General features: G+C 48.8%; 1 protein-coding gene across 18 annotated transcripts in view; it reads right to left on the bottom strand.

Moving 5' to 3' along the window:
* Positions 1 to 15,224, bottom strand: part of tenm2a (teneurin transmembrane protein 2a) — a 192,106-nt gene that overhangs the window by 79,710 nt on the left and 97,172 nt on the right. The gene's annotated exons all lie outside the window — the stretch shown is intronic.

Below are 15,224 nucleotides of genomic sequence, written 5' to 3'. Positions count from 1 at the left end.
TTTAGAGGAAATAAATGCATGGAAATTCAAATGGATCCCGGTCATGTGGTTGCATTGCCGCCACTTTGTTATGTGCCTCCCTTGCTCTCCGCTGCGTGTTAAGCGTATGCATGCGCGTGCGTCGTCTGAGGAGATGCGCGCTGACAGTCGGGCAGCCTCCATCAGAGCCCCTGCGTCTGCAGGAACTGCAGACCTGACCGTAGAAGATATCGTAGCATCAAAGGGTGGATGGAGGGAGGGGAAGGGTGGTGACAAAACTGCCAAAATAAGGAGAGGAAGAAGAGATTTAATAGGACCTAGAGGTGTGTGTCTCTGTTTGTGTTGCGCGCGTGTATACAAGCAGAAAGTGGTGTAGGTGAGTGGCAGGGTGTAATAAGAAATGTGACCTATTGATTGGCTGCAGAGAGATGTCAGAGCTCAGCGGTTGGGGAGAGGGGAGAGGGGGGGGGGGGGGGGGGGCTGCAACATCACGAGACAAAATGGCTTCCTTCCTCTTCGTCTCCCGCTCAAACGCATCCTCAGGATCTAACCCCCGAGACGCCGATAAATATCGGGTTGTTGCACACATCACAATGTGCGTTTTAGAGCAACAGCGGCCGAGGGGCTGCGGCGTGTTTAAACCCTTCCGGCCCCCCGGATCGAGAATCCAATTAACAGAAACACACGTGTTGTCTTTAGAGGAAAAATTAAAAGTAGTCCATTACGGCAGGGGTCCCCCAACCTTTTTTGCCTCACAGACTGGTTTTCATGTTAGACAATATTTCGAGGACCAGTCTTGAAGGTTCTGGATAGATGGGACAAAACGGGACGTGGTGGGATGAGAGAGGGGCCGAGTCGCTGCGCACGGCAAAAAGCGCTTGGGTGACGCTTGTGAAATGTGTCAAGCCAGACAAGCGTGTGTAATTGGTGGAGAATCTGGTTATTTTTAAATAAAACATTTTCCCCCCAAAAAAGTAAAATGAAAAGAAAGAAAAAAAAAGATTTTGTGCGACCCGGTGCCAAATGGCCCAAGGACCGGTACCACTGCACTCCGGCACAAAGACACACTTACACACAACTTCTATCACATCTTCCCATCTCTGCTCCTCCCGGCTATCATGTCGTAAAGCAGCCGGGATGAAAGAGCAGGACTTGACCTTGACTCTTGTCGTGGACGATTGCTCCCATAGTGTCTGCTCCCCAGTGACGAGCTCCCGCTCTCATGGTGGACTTTGTGTTTGCGTGAGGAGTGGAGGAGATCAGAGGGGTAAGTACACAGGAAGCCCATAGACAGAACAAACACTTTGAATGCCAAGCAGATTGATTAGCTGGCCTGACCCGGACTCCTGCGTCAATGAGATGGTGCATCAAAGAGCATCAAAGGGAGGATGTTTAAGGGTGTGTGTGTGTGAGTGTGCAAGCATGTGTCGGGTTCCTAATGCTGCTAGAAGGTACCGCTTATTGCTGATGAGGTTGTCTGATATTTTAAGGGGGAGATGAGTAAGAGTGACGCAGACTTTACTTTCTTTATCTCTGTTTATTTAGTTCATGATTGTTGGACACTGAGCCAGTGGGATTTGAGGTCATTCAGGTGTCCTCTAATGCCATTTTTGTGGATGCTGACTTTTGTATGTCCTTAAATGAAAGCAAACACCACCACCGGTGGTAACCACGGGGGGAAATGTTTCATAAAATTAATTCAATTAAGGGATTGCAGCTAAATTGTAGAAAAGTACTTGTATGAGTTACGTTTAACTGTTTAAGATGGAGTTTGTTTTAGCTTATTTATATATTTCTAACAACGTGACAGATTTTATTTACACAGAGCCTGAGCTAAGTGCATCCTTCATCGTTTCCTGTTGCAGCGCATATCCAATGCAACGTGCCTGTTTCTTTTTATCATCGTCTCGACTTGATGTTCCTCCGGCACCTCGTTCCTCCCAATATCTGCCTGGCTGCTACAGACCCTGTGTTGACCAATTCATGCGGAGGCACATTATCCTATACGGAGCCCGTCTTAGATGATCAAGGCTACCTGATGAGACCCTGGGGGAGACGAGAGCAGGGAACGGGTGAGGTGTGAGGGGTGGTGGGAGGGCACACGCAGGAGTTAGAGGAGAAAGGGGTGGGGGGGACGAGGGTGGGATACAGGCGCCGAAAAAACAATGAGGCAAAATCAGAAGATAAACGAGGCGCTATTTCAGTGGCAGGATTTATGTACTGTCAACATTACCCTCGCTATTAGGGGGAATCCAATTACTCTGCGCCTCTCCTCTCCTCTCCTTTCTCTCTGGGAGGGAAGAAAATAAGTGAGCAAAGGAGTGAAGGATGGAAAGAAAATGGATACAGAAAGGGGGAACAAGTACACCTCTGCATGATTTATCCAATTTCCAACACATATTTAGATATTAAGGGGAGGAAGCAGAGGAAGCGAGGGCGGAATGGACTTAAAAACTGAGTGAAAGAGACAGCGAGGAGCGGGACGCACAATGGAGCCGCGTGGAGCTGTAACACATGGTAAAGGGATGCCACAGAGAGCCCTTGTGCACGTGAGAGAGAGAGAGAGACAGAGGCTCCCTCTTGATTGAATTGCATGCACCTTAGCTTTTAAATAGCCGATAAATTATACATGAAGGGTGCTGAGACAATAATTCTGAGCTGTTTTAGTGCAGAGCGGGCGGCGCGAGAACAGACAGACAGCGGAAGGCTGGAGTCCGCCAAGGAAAAGAAAAAATCTCCGCGGCAAAAGTCTGTGGAGAGCGTGCAGCGCCTGGGAGTAGAGGAATCACCGTGCATTATCAGGATATTACGGAAGTAGTTAAGTGTGTGTGTGTGTGTGCAGTGAAGCATCACAAGCACGCTGGATTTTTTTCTCAACACAGTGCCCGTAATTTATTGCCTTGATGTGGCGCCCCCCCCCCCACATTTTCGGTTTTGTTCACGTGACCTCGCCTGCATTGCCTCGCATTAATGGCGCTTTGCCGATGCTCCGCCGACGTCTCCTCAGCCCAAATCTGTTTCCTCTCACTCCGTCACACCGAGCCCTCCATCGACGTTCAGGAGAAGTGACGCATTCTTCCTAAATCGCTTGATAATCGCTATAAATCTCTTATCAAACCCCCAACTTCTGGATGGATGGCGTGTCAACCCACATCTGGCAGTCTGTGAGAGCGAGATTGCATGTGTCTGTGTGTGTGTGATGGTTTGGAAATCCATGAATGAGAGAAAAAAGAGAGGAAATGAGAGTTATACAACAAAAAGGAATGACAGAAAATCAAACATCTCTTCCCCAACACGCCGTCCGTCCGTCCACTCTTCAGCCGGGCGTGCACTTGTGTTTTGATGAGCCCTTTATCTTGTTTTGCAGGGCCCGTTTGGAAAGAATGGCAAGGAGCAGCCGGCGGTCGCAGCAGTCGTTGTTGTGCCCTTAAGCACAGCCACTTAACCCGGGCTAACTCACTCACTCAATACACTCAATACCCAGTCGGGCAAAAATGGAAAAGCCTGCAACGGCATGCTACTTAGCATAGGGAGCTATAAAAAGACACAGTTAATGCTTTGTCCACAGTCCGCGCGCGCCTGTCATATTCGCTACGGCTGCATGTGTGCGTGTGTGTGTGTGTGTTGTGCGGGTGCGTGATCCTTAGTAGCTAGCTGGGGGCACCGCCACGCTGGATGGCGCCATCAGCTCGGAGGCAGATAGCGACTTAGCTCTAACTGCTTCCCTCTGCTTGGTGTGCAAACACACACACACACACACACACAGTCTGAAAGGAAAGGTCAATTTCTTGCCACACCACTGCTCTGCCCAAGAAACCTGAATTGATTGATTTGACTCGATTCCACCGGAGGCAGAGAGTGACACGGAGCGAGAGAGGGGAGAAAGATGGAGGGATGGACTGACAACACAAATACAAAAAGAGAGAAGGACGGAGTTAGTGAAAAAGGGAGAGTGAAGGCGGAGAAAAGTAATGAATGATAGGAGGTTGGAGGAGAAAAACACGCATCCTGAGTGCGTTTCATACACTGGGAAAAATGTGAATTACGTGCCAATAATTCTGTCATTGTCTATTATCATCACTGCCACACAAACACACACACACCTTGGTGTGAACCTGGCATTGGTGGAAGTGTGTGAGGAGAGGTGCTATTGGATCACTCTATTCTAGTCGTAGTGTCGGGGGGGTTGGGCGGGGGGGGAGGCTGAGATTTTGTGTGAACAGATGGTGTTTACCTAGTAGCAGGTTGGTTGGTTCACCTTACCACCCTGCCTCCGTCGGCCATACCATTACAGCAATCCGTATAAGACACATGCAAAAAAACAAACAGGCAAGCAAAACTGCACACACGCCACTCCTCTCATCTGAATGAGGGGCGATAACTCACCGGGCCGCTGTCGGGGAAAGGATGGAGATAAACGAGGGGTGACGAAATGAGGGAGAAAGAGAGCAGCCAGAGATAGAGAGGGGAGGAGGAAGGGAATTGGGCCATTGGTGTTTTTTTTTTTCCTTTCTTCTTTTTTCCTCTGGTCTGTAGTTATGTAGGTCACTTTTTTCCTCTCCGACTCTTGGAGAGGGGAATTTGTGAATCCGACACAATAAGGCACTTGGCTCGCAGTGACGCTTCTGAAGACGCTCCGTCTTCCCTTTGCTCATTTGCGTTTGTGCCACCGCACGGCTCGTCCGAAACGAGCCCCCTGATCGGAGGACAGAGGGGAGGATGAATGGAGGGAGGACGGCGTGGGACGGAAGGGGGCGTGTGTGGTTTGGGTCGGGTGGGGTTTGTGTATTTTTGTAGCTTTCACAAAGCTATAATGTATAAAGCTATAAAAAAATAAATAAATTCCTCGAAGGCCTCTAAATTCTTTTTGCTATTTCGTGGTCGTCGCGGCTATTTCGGAGGGCTTCTCTTCACCTCTGGCTCTCCTTCACCTCTTCTACGTAAGAGGTGTTGGGAGACCGAAGGTAGGACTACAAATCCCCACCGCTTTAATTATTCACCTGTAGCTGTGGCCATTCTGCCGCGGAGAGACAGGAAGACAGGAGAAGAGGAATGGAATGTTTTCAGGATGACATTGCATGTCATGTCAGTCTTGAAACATTGTAAAATGTGCACATAACATGCAAGTATACAAGCACACACCCACCCACACGTAGGGAGGAGTGGACCGTGTGCCGTGTATGGGGTCTGCTCTCCAAGGACCAACGTGGGCTGCTAAAATAAGGCTGGGTCTGGAAAGAGGTGGATTCCCCCTGAGTGGGGCACAGAAGAGCACTAAAAGCTAAGTGGAGTTGAAAAAAAAAAACAGCCCCTAGAATTGGAGGAGAGAGCGAGAGTATGAAGGGGATGAGGGAGGGGGGAGAAGGTGAAGGGCAAGACAGGGATGCAAAGACAAGACGAAGGAGGAGAGGGAAAGTGCAGGAAGAAGTGGTGAGGACAATAAAAGTTCCTCCTGGAATCCATAACTCATCCTCGTCAATGCGTTGTCAGGCATTAATGGTACATGATGTACCGTGATGAATCACTTCAACTGGATGTAATCCTAAATGGACACGTCTAGACAGAGACGGGAATGATAAGATCAAATCCCCGCACGCTTCGTACAGTGAAGGCAACATTCGAGGAATTATGGCCATGATGCACTACTGGTCGGAGACAAGCGGACGTTTTACACGGCCTGAGAGCTGAAATGAAAACAAACTGGGGACAACACTCTGGTTATAGGGTTGCTGCTTTGCGTTTTTTCTCACCTGATGGGGAATTCGTCCAGTTTAATTAATCCTATTTATATAATAAATAGGTTATATATATATTCAAATTGAAAAAAGATGCATTAAAAAAAGACCACGTCCCTGCAATATCGTCCTAAAAAGATATTTATAATATAGATATATAGATATATATAGAATAGAATAGATAGATATATAAGAATTGAAATCGTCGCAAGTTGGGATCATAAGGATGCAATTAGTGTGACCTGCAAAGTACTTTACAACTCTAAAGCCACAGATAAAACACCGGGGTGTCACATTGGCATCATGACAAGAGCTTTCTACTCTCGTCTCCTCTCCACCATACGACATTGAGCCCCACCCCCACCCCCGCCCGTCACCCCCCACCTTCTATTTCTATGCCTATGTCCCTCCCTCTTCTTCCCCATCCCTGCCTGTGTGTAAGTACACATCATTCCTTCTCCATTAGCTGCTTTTGTTGCTGTTCCAACAGGACGCCGATTCTGTTGAAATGATCGAGAGACACGGAGACGTCGCTGAATGCAGCGCCTTGTCCACACACCTGCAGCGCCGAGACTCCGAAAAAAAAATTGAATTATATTTTTATTTGCCGGGGCAATTGTGTTGGGAGAACGCAAAGCCGAAGCCAGGAACACAACAATAACACAATTTGCAGATTTTGGCAGCAGAGCAGCACTGTCTTTAAGTTTGTGCATGTGTATTTTTTCATGCATGTGTGTGTTGCCATTGTTTTGGGAGTTATTTGTGGCCCCGCTGTTGCTGGCTGAGGCTAGAACAACAGACACATTGAAATAAGCTGCTTAAACAAAAACGACACAAAAAACAACCACCTTTGATACGTTTCACTCAGCCGTCAATCTTGCAGGTTTTTTTTTGTTTGTTTGTTATTTCCTCGCTCTATTTATCGGGCAGCTTGATTAGCCTGTATTGTTTGTTCCTCCTCAAAGACGAGTCTACAGGGCCTGGAATTGGCGAGTGGCGCTTCAGAATGTGCGAGCCCTTGATCGGGTCACGCCTTTGACAACAGAAGCAGACAGAGACACAGAGGGCCCCCGGCTGTGTCTGATGGGGGGCGGGAGAGAGAGAGAGAGAGAGGGAGAGCGAGAGAGAGGGACGTGGTGGGGGGGGGGGGGGGTCGAAGTGGTTTGCCAGCTACTCTAATTGAGAGCGCGGCAAAAGAAAAACGGGGCTGACTTTCGAAGGCCGAGTAACATCCTCGCCGTGGACGAGGCGGTAAACAACCTCCATCGGTTCTGTCTCCGCCCGCTCCCCGTCTCTCTCTGCAGCCCCCCCCCCCCCCCACCCCTCGCGGGCCAGTGTGTGTTTGAGTGGGTGAAACACTGCCACAGTCCAATAGCCTCCCGCGAGACACTTCTTCAAACACACTGGAGAAGCACTGCCAAGGGTTCACTTGCTGCACCAGTGTGTGTTTGTGTGATGTGTCCATACGCTCTCCAGGCGTCCGTCCGCTCTCTAATCCACTCCTCTATGTTGTATTCCATGCATTACATATGCACAGCCTCCCAAACATGCATGACACTTGCACGCGACACACACAAACACCGACGCACGGACAGGCGTATAATTAAACAAATATACTGCGCCTATGAAACGGCGGGGCCTCCCCGCTGCGTCAGGCATATTAAAACTAGGATCAGTACTAAACAATCACACTGCGCTACCGACGGACCCCGGGCTCCCCCGGATGGAGCCGTTGAGCGCGCGCCCGTTGCTTTCTGTCCCCTCCTGTGGGCTTTAAGCCGCGTGGTCTGCTGCGCTCGCGCTGCTCTCTCGCCTCGTGTTTTATTCAACGCTCGGCGATTGTTGGCGAGCGAGGGCCGCGGGGACCCTGAAGGCTGCACGCGGCACTAAGTAAAAACCACTTCGGCGACATGCGCCCCGTTAAAAATGTTAAGAGCTCCGACATGAAGAAGGAGCAGGATTTGCTGACGCCTTTGCTGTGTGAGCGATACGCAGGGCGGAGGAGTGATTTGTTACCATTACTGGATCTGAAAATTCAATAACTTGTGCTTTACGTGGAAAGTCATCCTCCACCATTGCCTCTCCCAACTTCTTCTCGTTCTCCTCCCTCTCTTTGTGGAGCACAGCGACGTTTCTGCCACTGCTCGCCGGCCGCATTTGCACACTTGTGCTCGTCTCACTACTATACACAATCTTTTCCGACATTGCGCTGGCTTACAGGGTGAAAAAGAAAACTGTCCATAAATCATTAAATGACGCCCCGAGATAGGTCGCTGACTTGCTTGTACAATACGGAGGCTTGGAATGTGTTCGTTTGCAGTTGCTGGTGAGAGAACATTCATGTAGTTGCTGTGCATTTGTGTAAGACATCAGTAGAGGATCTGAGGTGTGCATTTCTATGCTCATCTCTTCACGTTACCGGCATCTCCTCTGAGAAGTACAACTCCCCAACCTTTCTTATGCAAATATTTGCCGTTCATTCTTCAGTTTTAATCCTTTTCAAACTATTTTCACACGTTAAACCCTTTTGCGATGTGTATAAATTATGTTATATCAATAAACCTGCCTGCTTCCCTTTCCTCCCCTGCTTCCTCTCCATGCTCTCAGCTTTTCCTCCATCTTCTCCTCTGCAGGAGAAGAGGGAAGTCTAACAGCTGGATAATCCTGCATTACATCCTTAATCCCCTCAACGTGTTCACACACACACACACACACACAAACACAAACTCAGGTGAGACGATGCTAAACAATAGATTCGGGTGCTGGAGGGATTGCACACGTCTGCAAATGCAGCACTTTTTTTTTTCACCAAATAGTCAAATGGTTATTATCAAGTGATATATTCTGCACAGACATAGTGTTGAAGCACTGAGTTTTCCCCGCTGTGACACTAATTGTATACAAGCGCAGCGTTCGCCCACAGTGGACTGTCACCACGGGGTCCCACACCGGGCTGTCTAACAATGTATTACGGATCGAAATAAACCAGAGGCATACAGAGAACGGGAAATGAAATAAATAAGGCAAAAGGTGGGAGAAATGACAGCGATGAGAAATGAAGAAAAACAAAGTGCGAGACGGAGGCAGAGCAGCGGGCGAGTCACGGGCGGAGAGGGACGAGGGGAGGGTGGAGGTTCCTGGGCAGTGGCTCCGGGGTCCACTCACTCGCCGTCCATTTGTTTGAAACCCGAAGCTCGGCGGCCTCAAGTCCCAGTCGAAGCCAACAAGAGCACGCGGAGCACGAGGAGGCGGGTCCCCGATACGCCGTTCTCTTTTCTATGTGTGTGCGCTTTGCGCCGCACCGCCTAAGAATAGAGGACCATTGTCAATCAATAGCAATCTACGGCCAGCCTTCGCAATGCTAATGGGACTGTGCAAGAGCTGGCGGAAGGCCAGTGCCATCACTGCAGCATCAGTCTGAAAGCGTGCACGTTTCCATACACACACACACACACACAAGGGAAAAGGTTTGAGAGACAAGTGGGGAGAGTCACAACATGTGTCATTACGAGAGAGAGGGGGGGAGACAAATGGCACGGGGGGGGGGGGGGGGGGGGGGGTGGGGTTGGGTGCGGGAGAATGATCAATGGAATCATCTCATTGGCCCTCTGCAGGCCTGCTGCATGGTCCATCTCCCCCCCCCCCCTTGAGCACTGGTCATTAGGAGAGCACACACATACACACACACACACACACACACACACACACACAGTTTCAAAGTTTCACTTTGTCATCGTCCCTAAGGGAAGGTCACAGATGTCCTGTCTCCTCCAAACACAGCATTCTGCTAAGTATGGCAGCAATAATCAGATGAGTTATTTATTATTCAAGCACAAAAAGAGGCTATTAATGTACAGGGAAAAGGGTTGTGTAGCTATAGCGCGTACAACAGGGTTGCATGACGACTTATTTGTGTATTGTAATTACAGTGACTTGTCTGCAGTTCCATCTGAATAGTGAACTGCGGAGCAAAAAAGCAAGCCATGGTCCATTTCATCGTCTCCGTACGGATGTGGGCACATTGTGTCGAGTAAATTGAGGGAAAAGAGTGAGAAAAAGAAAGATTTTAGTTGAATGTCATGCACCTCAAAAGATTGATGGACAGCAGTGAACTTCATTTTTTGGGGATAATAGCAATTCAAATAGGTTCATCAAAGTAATTGAAAAAGTAATAAAGCTAACTCAGACTGGAGGCCCTTGCTGTGATTTAAAGGATACATGTAGACTAATTGATAACATCCTTCTTAAGAATGAATGGCATGGCAGGGAATGAATATAGTGGAATCTGCCCCCCCCCGTCTTGTTGTATAAAGTAAACCTTCACTGACGGCATTAAATATTTCATTCTGAATGTTCCACAAGAACAAACAAGAACGTTTTGAGGGCTTGAAGAATCTCGCCCCGACCTGCTAGTAACACCATGTTTGGGTTGTTTTTTAATTTTTTTTCTATGATGACCACTAAGCAAGGTTTTGGCCAAATTTGGATGTATAATCCATTTCATTTTATTTAACCACAATTTGTTACCATTATTTAACAACACTTTATTCATAACTCGCAGTTCATTGCCCTTAACTAGAAGCACTATTTATTTTTCAATTGGATATTTCCTTTGAATGAATACATAAAAACTAAATTGCCTTTCTTCATCTCCTGACAGCGTGTCCCCAGGAATACAGGGCCGTTTTTAAGAGGTGCCTCACTTATTTGATAAAAACACCCCCTGCGCTTGTGAAACAATCCCATATTTGACCTATTTTTGCGTCAGACGCAGTGCAGCCAAACTACCTGCCCGGCCCCGCACCCTCTCTCCCTCTCCCTCCCTCTCTCCCGCCCCAAACTGTCTGATGCAACTTTCATAATGTGCCCACCATCAAATTGGTGTCACATTCTGTCGCGACGTGACAGCCGTGGAGGCAGCGAGTTGTCCGGCCCGCAGGAAAGGGAAGTCTCTCCTCCTTTTGTTTTCATGTTGATAACGTGAGACCTGAGGAGAGTGTTTGGGATAGCGGAGGACGAGATGAAGGAGACAGAACAAAGGGAAAGGGGGTGAAGGGTTCAGAGAGCTGGAGTCACAGCTTTGGGGAGAAGGATATTAAATATGAAGGGGGGTGGTGAGGGAGGAAGGCGGCCGTGGGGTTGGCGGCAGCACAGACGGCGGGAGAGATAGCAAAGAAATGGGCAACATTAGATAAGATGAGGAATGGAATGGAGAACATTTAGCCAGGTTTCCAGTTTACAAAACAGCGGCGTGGTGAGTCATTGAGTTGCCGCTGCTGCCACTGCCCCCACAAGGTATAATGAGGCCGCGTAGATGAGAAACGGCACTCCTAGGGCAGAAAACCCTTTACAGCACAAATGCCGGGATCAATTTATCACTTCAGCCTGACTGTAATTGTGACACCTTCATCTGTCACGTAGTTAGCTCTGTCACGGATCGATCACTTTGAGCGTTGACGTTGCGTGGCTAAAAAATGAGATATCACTGCATGCTACACTGTTGCGTTTGAGAGAGGATACAATGTTTTCTGAGAAGTCAAAGATGAATAATGATGATGAACAGCGGCGTGCAAATATTCCTCTTTCTTATTGGTATGCAGCGCAAAGTAAGGGAAAGGATTTAAATCAACTGCGACGGCGGCTATTGCTGTCTTCTTCTTCTTCTTTTTTGTTTGAAGTGAGAGCAAAGAAACGGCAAAGACGCGGGGACAATGAGAAGACGGCGCCAGGTGTGAATAGAGGGACGGCTGGAGATGAGAGGAGTGGGATGTGTTGGGGTATAGGTGACACACATGGCAGCGCCACATGCAGATGGTACACATGGATGAGCAGCCAGGGTAGTGAAGCGTCAAAGCAGCCAGCTCACTGATCAAGCACACACACACACACACACGCATGCACACACACACACACACACACGCTCGCTCAAAAGCATGCTGAGAACACCGGTTAGCTTGCCAGCCCTTTACTCACCCAAATCACCACTGTGAAAATTAATACCTCCAACCCTCCATACGAAAAAAACAACAGCCACAAACTCTATAAAAGACATGCACGCACACACACACACACACACACACACACACACACACACACACACACACACACACACACGCACACACATCTAGAAATCAATAAGCGCATTAAATATTTAGATAGGAAAATGTATCCATAAAATTTGAGGGGGGAACCTTTTTTAAAAAGCTTTTAACATTGGTTGATAAAGAAAACAGCCATAAACGTTTTTATATCAGCCGTGTTAAAGTTGAGGAAACTGATACCGTCTGTCGGCTGTGTGCTCTTCCGTCAGCGCGACACAAAAAAAAAAAACGTGGGCCTCCCTTTGTGTCCGCGTTTCAAACGTGCGCACAAAGCCATCAAACCTCATGTGTTATACACAAACGCGCAGGCCCTGACGGCCGCGCGCACAATAAAGCGCGGCGCGTCGGGGAGGACACTGGGGGGCTGAAAGCAATCTTCCAGCTGACCTTGAGTGGGGAGGACAAAACGTGTGATGGAAGGAGAAAAAAAAAAAAAATAGAAACAGCCCAATGCGAGGAAAAGGAGTGAAATACATAATCTATCCTCCACTGGCGGAGGGGAAACAAATGCTCCCACCGTGATTGAGGACACATCGCCCTCGCGCACACTCACACACACATATGTAGAAATATATACATATATATGCTTATTCACACACGCGGTTTGCCTTAGAGCATACTCGTCGGAAAGGAGAGAAACTCATTTTCCAAAAGCAAGAAGGGGGAACAGAAAGAAGAAACGGAGAAAGGCGATGCGGAGAAAGAAGGCGGAGAGCCTTGGGTGCAGAGGGAGACCGCGGTATAAAGAGGCCAGAATAGGTGGAAACAAAGAGGGAGAGCGAGCAGAGCAGACAGAGACAGATGGACGGAGTAAAGAGAGGGATGGGAGAGGGAGAGATGGCTGCTGGTGAACGGCCTTTGTGGATGACCGTCGTTGCTCACTTTGGAGTTGCGCTTCGCCGAGGCAAAGTCTTAATGACTCACGGCCCGATACTCCGCATAATCACGCTGTGCATGTGTGGGTCCGTGCGTGTGCACGAGCCACTAGTCTTACTAACAGAGAACTTTATTACCATCTGTTCCCACACATGCTTATTTGTTTAGCCGTGACACGCTCGTCTTCTTCAATTGCTCTGCTATTTTTTTTTCTTTCTCTCCCACTCAGTGTCTCTTCCAATCGCCTCTCCTTCTTCGTGTCTTCTCCCCCCCCATATGTGCGGGGGGGGGGGGGGGGAGGGAGTGGGATTCCAATAAATAGCATCCAACCCAAAAGGGAGCCATTGCCTTTACCTCAGTGGTGAAATGGTACCGCGTTCCAGCCATTTTAATACAAGCGTGTGTGTGTACGTGAAAGAGTGTGTGTTTGTGTAGGCGCGTGTGTCAGCAAGTGTCGCTGTCTGTGTCAATGTGAGCGCGGGCCTCAGTACCTGCAGAGGCCATTAGGTGGAGCTGGTGACTGACTGAGAGAGAGGAAGAAAGAGAGGGATGCAGGGTAGAAGGCTCACTCTTTTTACCGGTTATCACTTCTCTTTTTTCGGGCAGTGTGCGTTTTAGGATGTCCAACAGGTGTTATATTGCTTGTGTACACGAGAATCAATTATCCACGGTACACGGGGATTCACTAGGTGGTGGTAGTATCTTAATGGCTTTAGGTAACAAAAATAAAATCCTATTTGTGCACCCTTGAGCGTGACCTAATTGCAGAGCGAAAGCAGATACAGTGGAGAAGACACTTTTCAACTTCACGCCATACATGTTAATGGCGGGGGACGATCACAGGTGCAGCTAATGACATTAACAAGCAGGCGACCATGCATCGCGGCCCCCGAGTAAGGGACGGCACACCTATGGCGTGTGTCAAAATGCTCGCAGTGGGGGACAAAAAAAAAAGGACAAGGGGACGTTAACCGAAGAGCCAGCTAATGTTGTGTGAACCAAACCGGACTTGCCAGGAAATTCTGTGCAATGGGACTTCAAACGTGACCCCACTGAACCCCCCCCCCCAAAAAAAAAACCACAGACAGAGTTCTCCCAGATTTGTGAGACCACGCGGACACCAGCGCACCTGTGCAACCACAGATCTTGTTGGCGGTCCAGAGAACAGGGACGGCAGCCGTGAGGAAGGGCAGGTGTCCACAGATGGAGCTCTATCTATATGTGTGTGTGTCTCTCTCTACACCACAGATGGACCAGATCACACCTATCTCTCTCTCTCTCTCTCTCTCTCTGTCTCTCTCTCTCGCGCGCATGGCCTACAGCTACATGATGAGCGCGGGTGTGTGCGACATCCTGACTTGTTTGTCGTCACATTACAGGGGTTGTCTCCTGAACGAGTCGCTGAATGCGCATACGTTTGTTTACACCCTTCAGCCGAGCGCGCGTGGCGCTGACTGTAGCTACGCTCGACGTGGTGTTACTATGCTTCCATCCATCTATCGGGTTTAAGTTACAGAAAGTGTGTGTGTGTGTGTTCGGTGAGACGTGCACAGCCGGCAAGACAAAATGTTTTCAGAGCACGACGTGCAAATGAGTCCTTAGGATTGTGAAGTGCCTGCTGGCTGGAGATAACACTTGATTTCATGTCATACTTGCACGCTCGGAGTCGGCTAAACACGTGCGAGGTGGCCTGCAGAGGGCCTGTCTGTATCTCTGGCGTGGCAGGAGGTCACGCTGGCCGACGGGACCGCCTGCTCTGCGTGGCAGGAAGTGAACCGCCGATCTGTCATCCATCTTCATAAACTCACCAGTCAGGACCCTCCTAATTAGTCACCATGGAAACCGTGGCTAATTCCCTGGTCTGCCATGCCAATCACGTCTTGTTTGAGGCAGCAATCAGAGAGGCACATTTATCCACCGCTGGGCCGGATCCGCGTAACAGATGTGTACGTGGTGCATGTGCGTGTGGGCAGTTCAGGGCGCTTGTGTGTAAGAGTGTGCGTGTATGTGTGTGTGTGTGGGGGGGGTGAGGGTGGGAGGGGGTACTAGTGAAAGGCCTGTATTTCCTGAGACAATGTTGCCTTTGTATTCTGGCAAAAAACAACAACAAGCCAAAACCGCAAACAACCCATTTTACGCCTGTCGGGCTTGTAAATCCAAAATGTTTGTTCAGATAGGAGGCAGATGTGTCAGAGCTGCTGAGAGGGGTCCGTGCTGTGTTTTGATTTTCTGTGGGAACTGTTTGATTAGCTTGACGAGTGATAGCAATCCACCCACAAAGCAATCAAACGACTATTGCACCCGCGCGCACACACACACACACACACACACACAAACTAAACCACACGCAGCCGCAAAGACATCTTAACTCTTATGTCAAACTGTTCTGCCCCCCCCCCCCCCTGCTGTTTTCAAATAACCCTGAACAAGCAGTCATGGGGCTCGTGACAAATCAGGCTGCTTTGATTTTCCCTTTTCAAATATTTCACATCTAAATATCCAATCAATTCATCAGCGTTGAATTAGAAAGGCA

This window comes from Gasterosteus aculeatus, chromosome 4 (genome assembly GCF_964276395.1).
Source record: "Gasterosteus aculeatus chromosome 4, fGasAcu3.hap1.1, whole genome shotgun sequence".
NCBI classification, from domain to species: domain Eukaryota; kingdom Metazoa; phylum Chordata; class Actinopteri; order Perciformes; family Gasterosteidae; genus Gasterosteus; species Gasterosteus aculeatus.
Note: the sequence above shows the minus strand (reverse complement) of the source record. Positions and strands in the feature narration are given on the sequence as shown.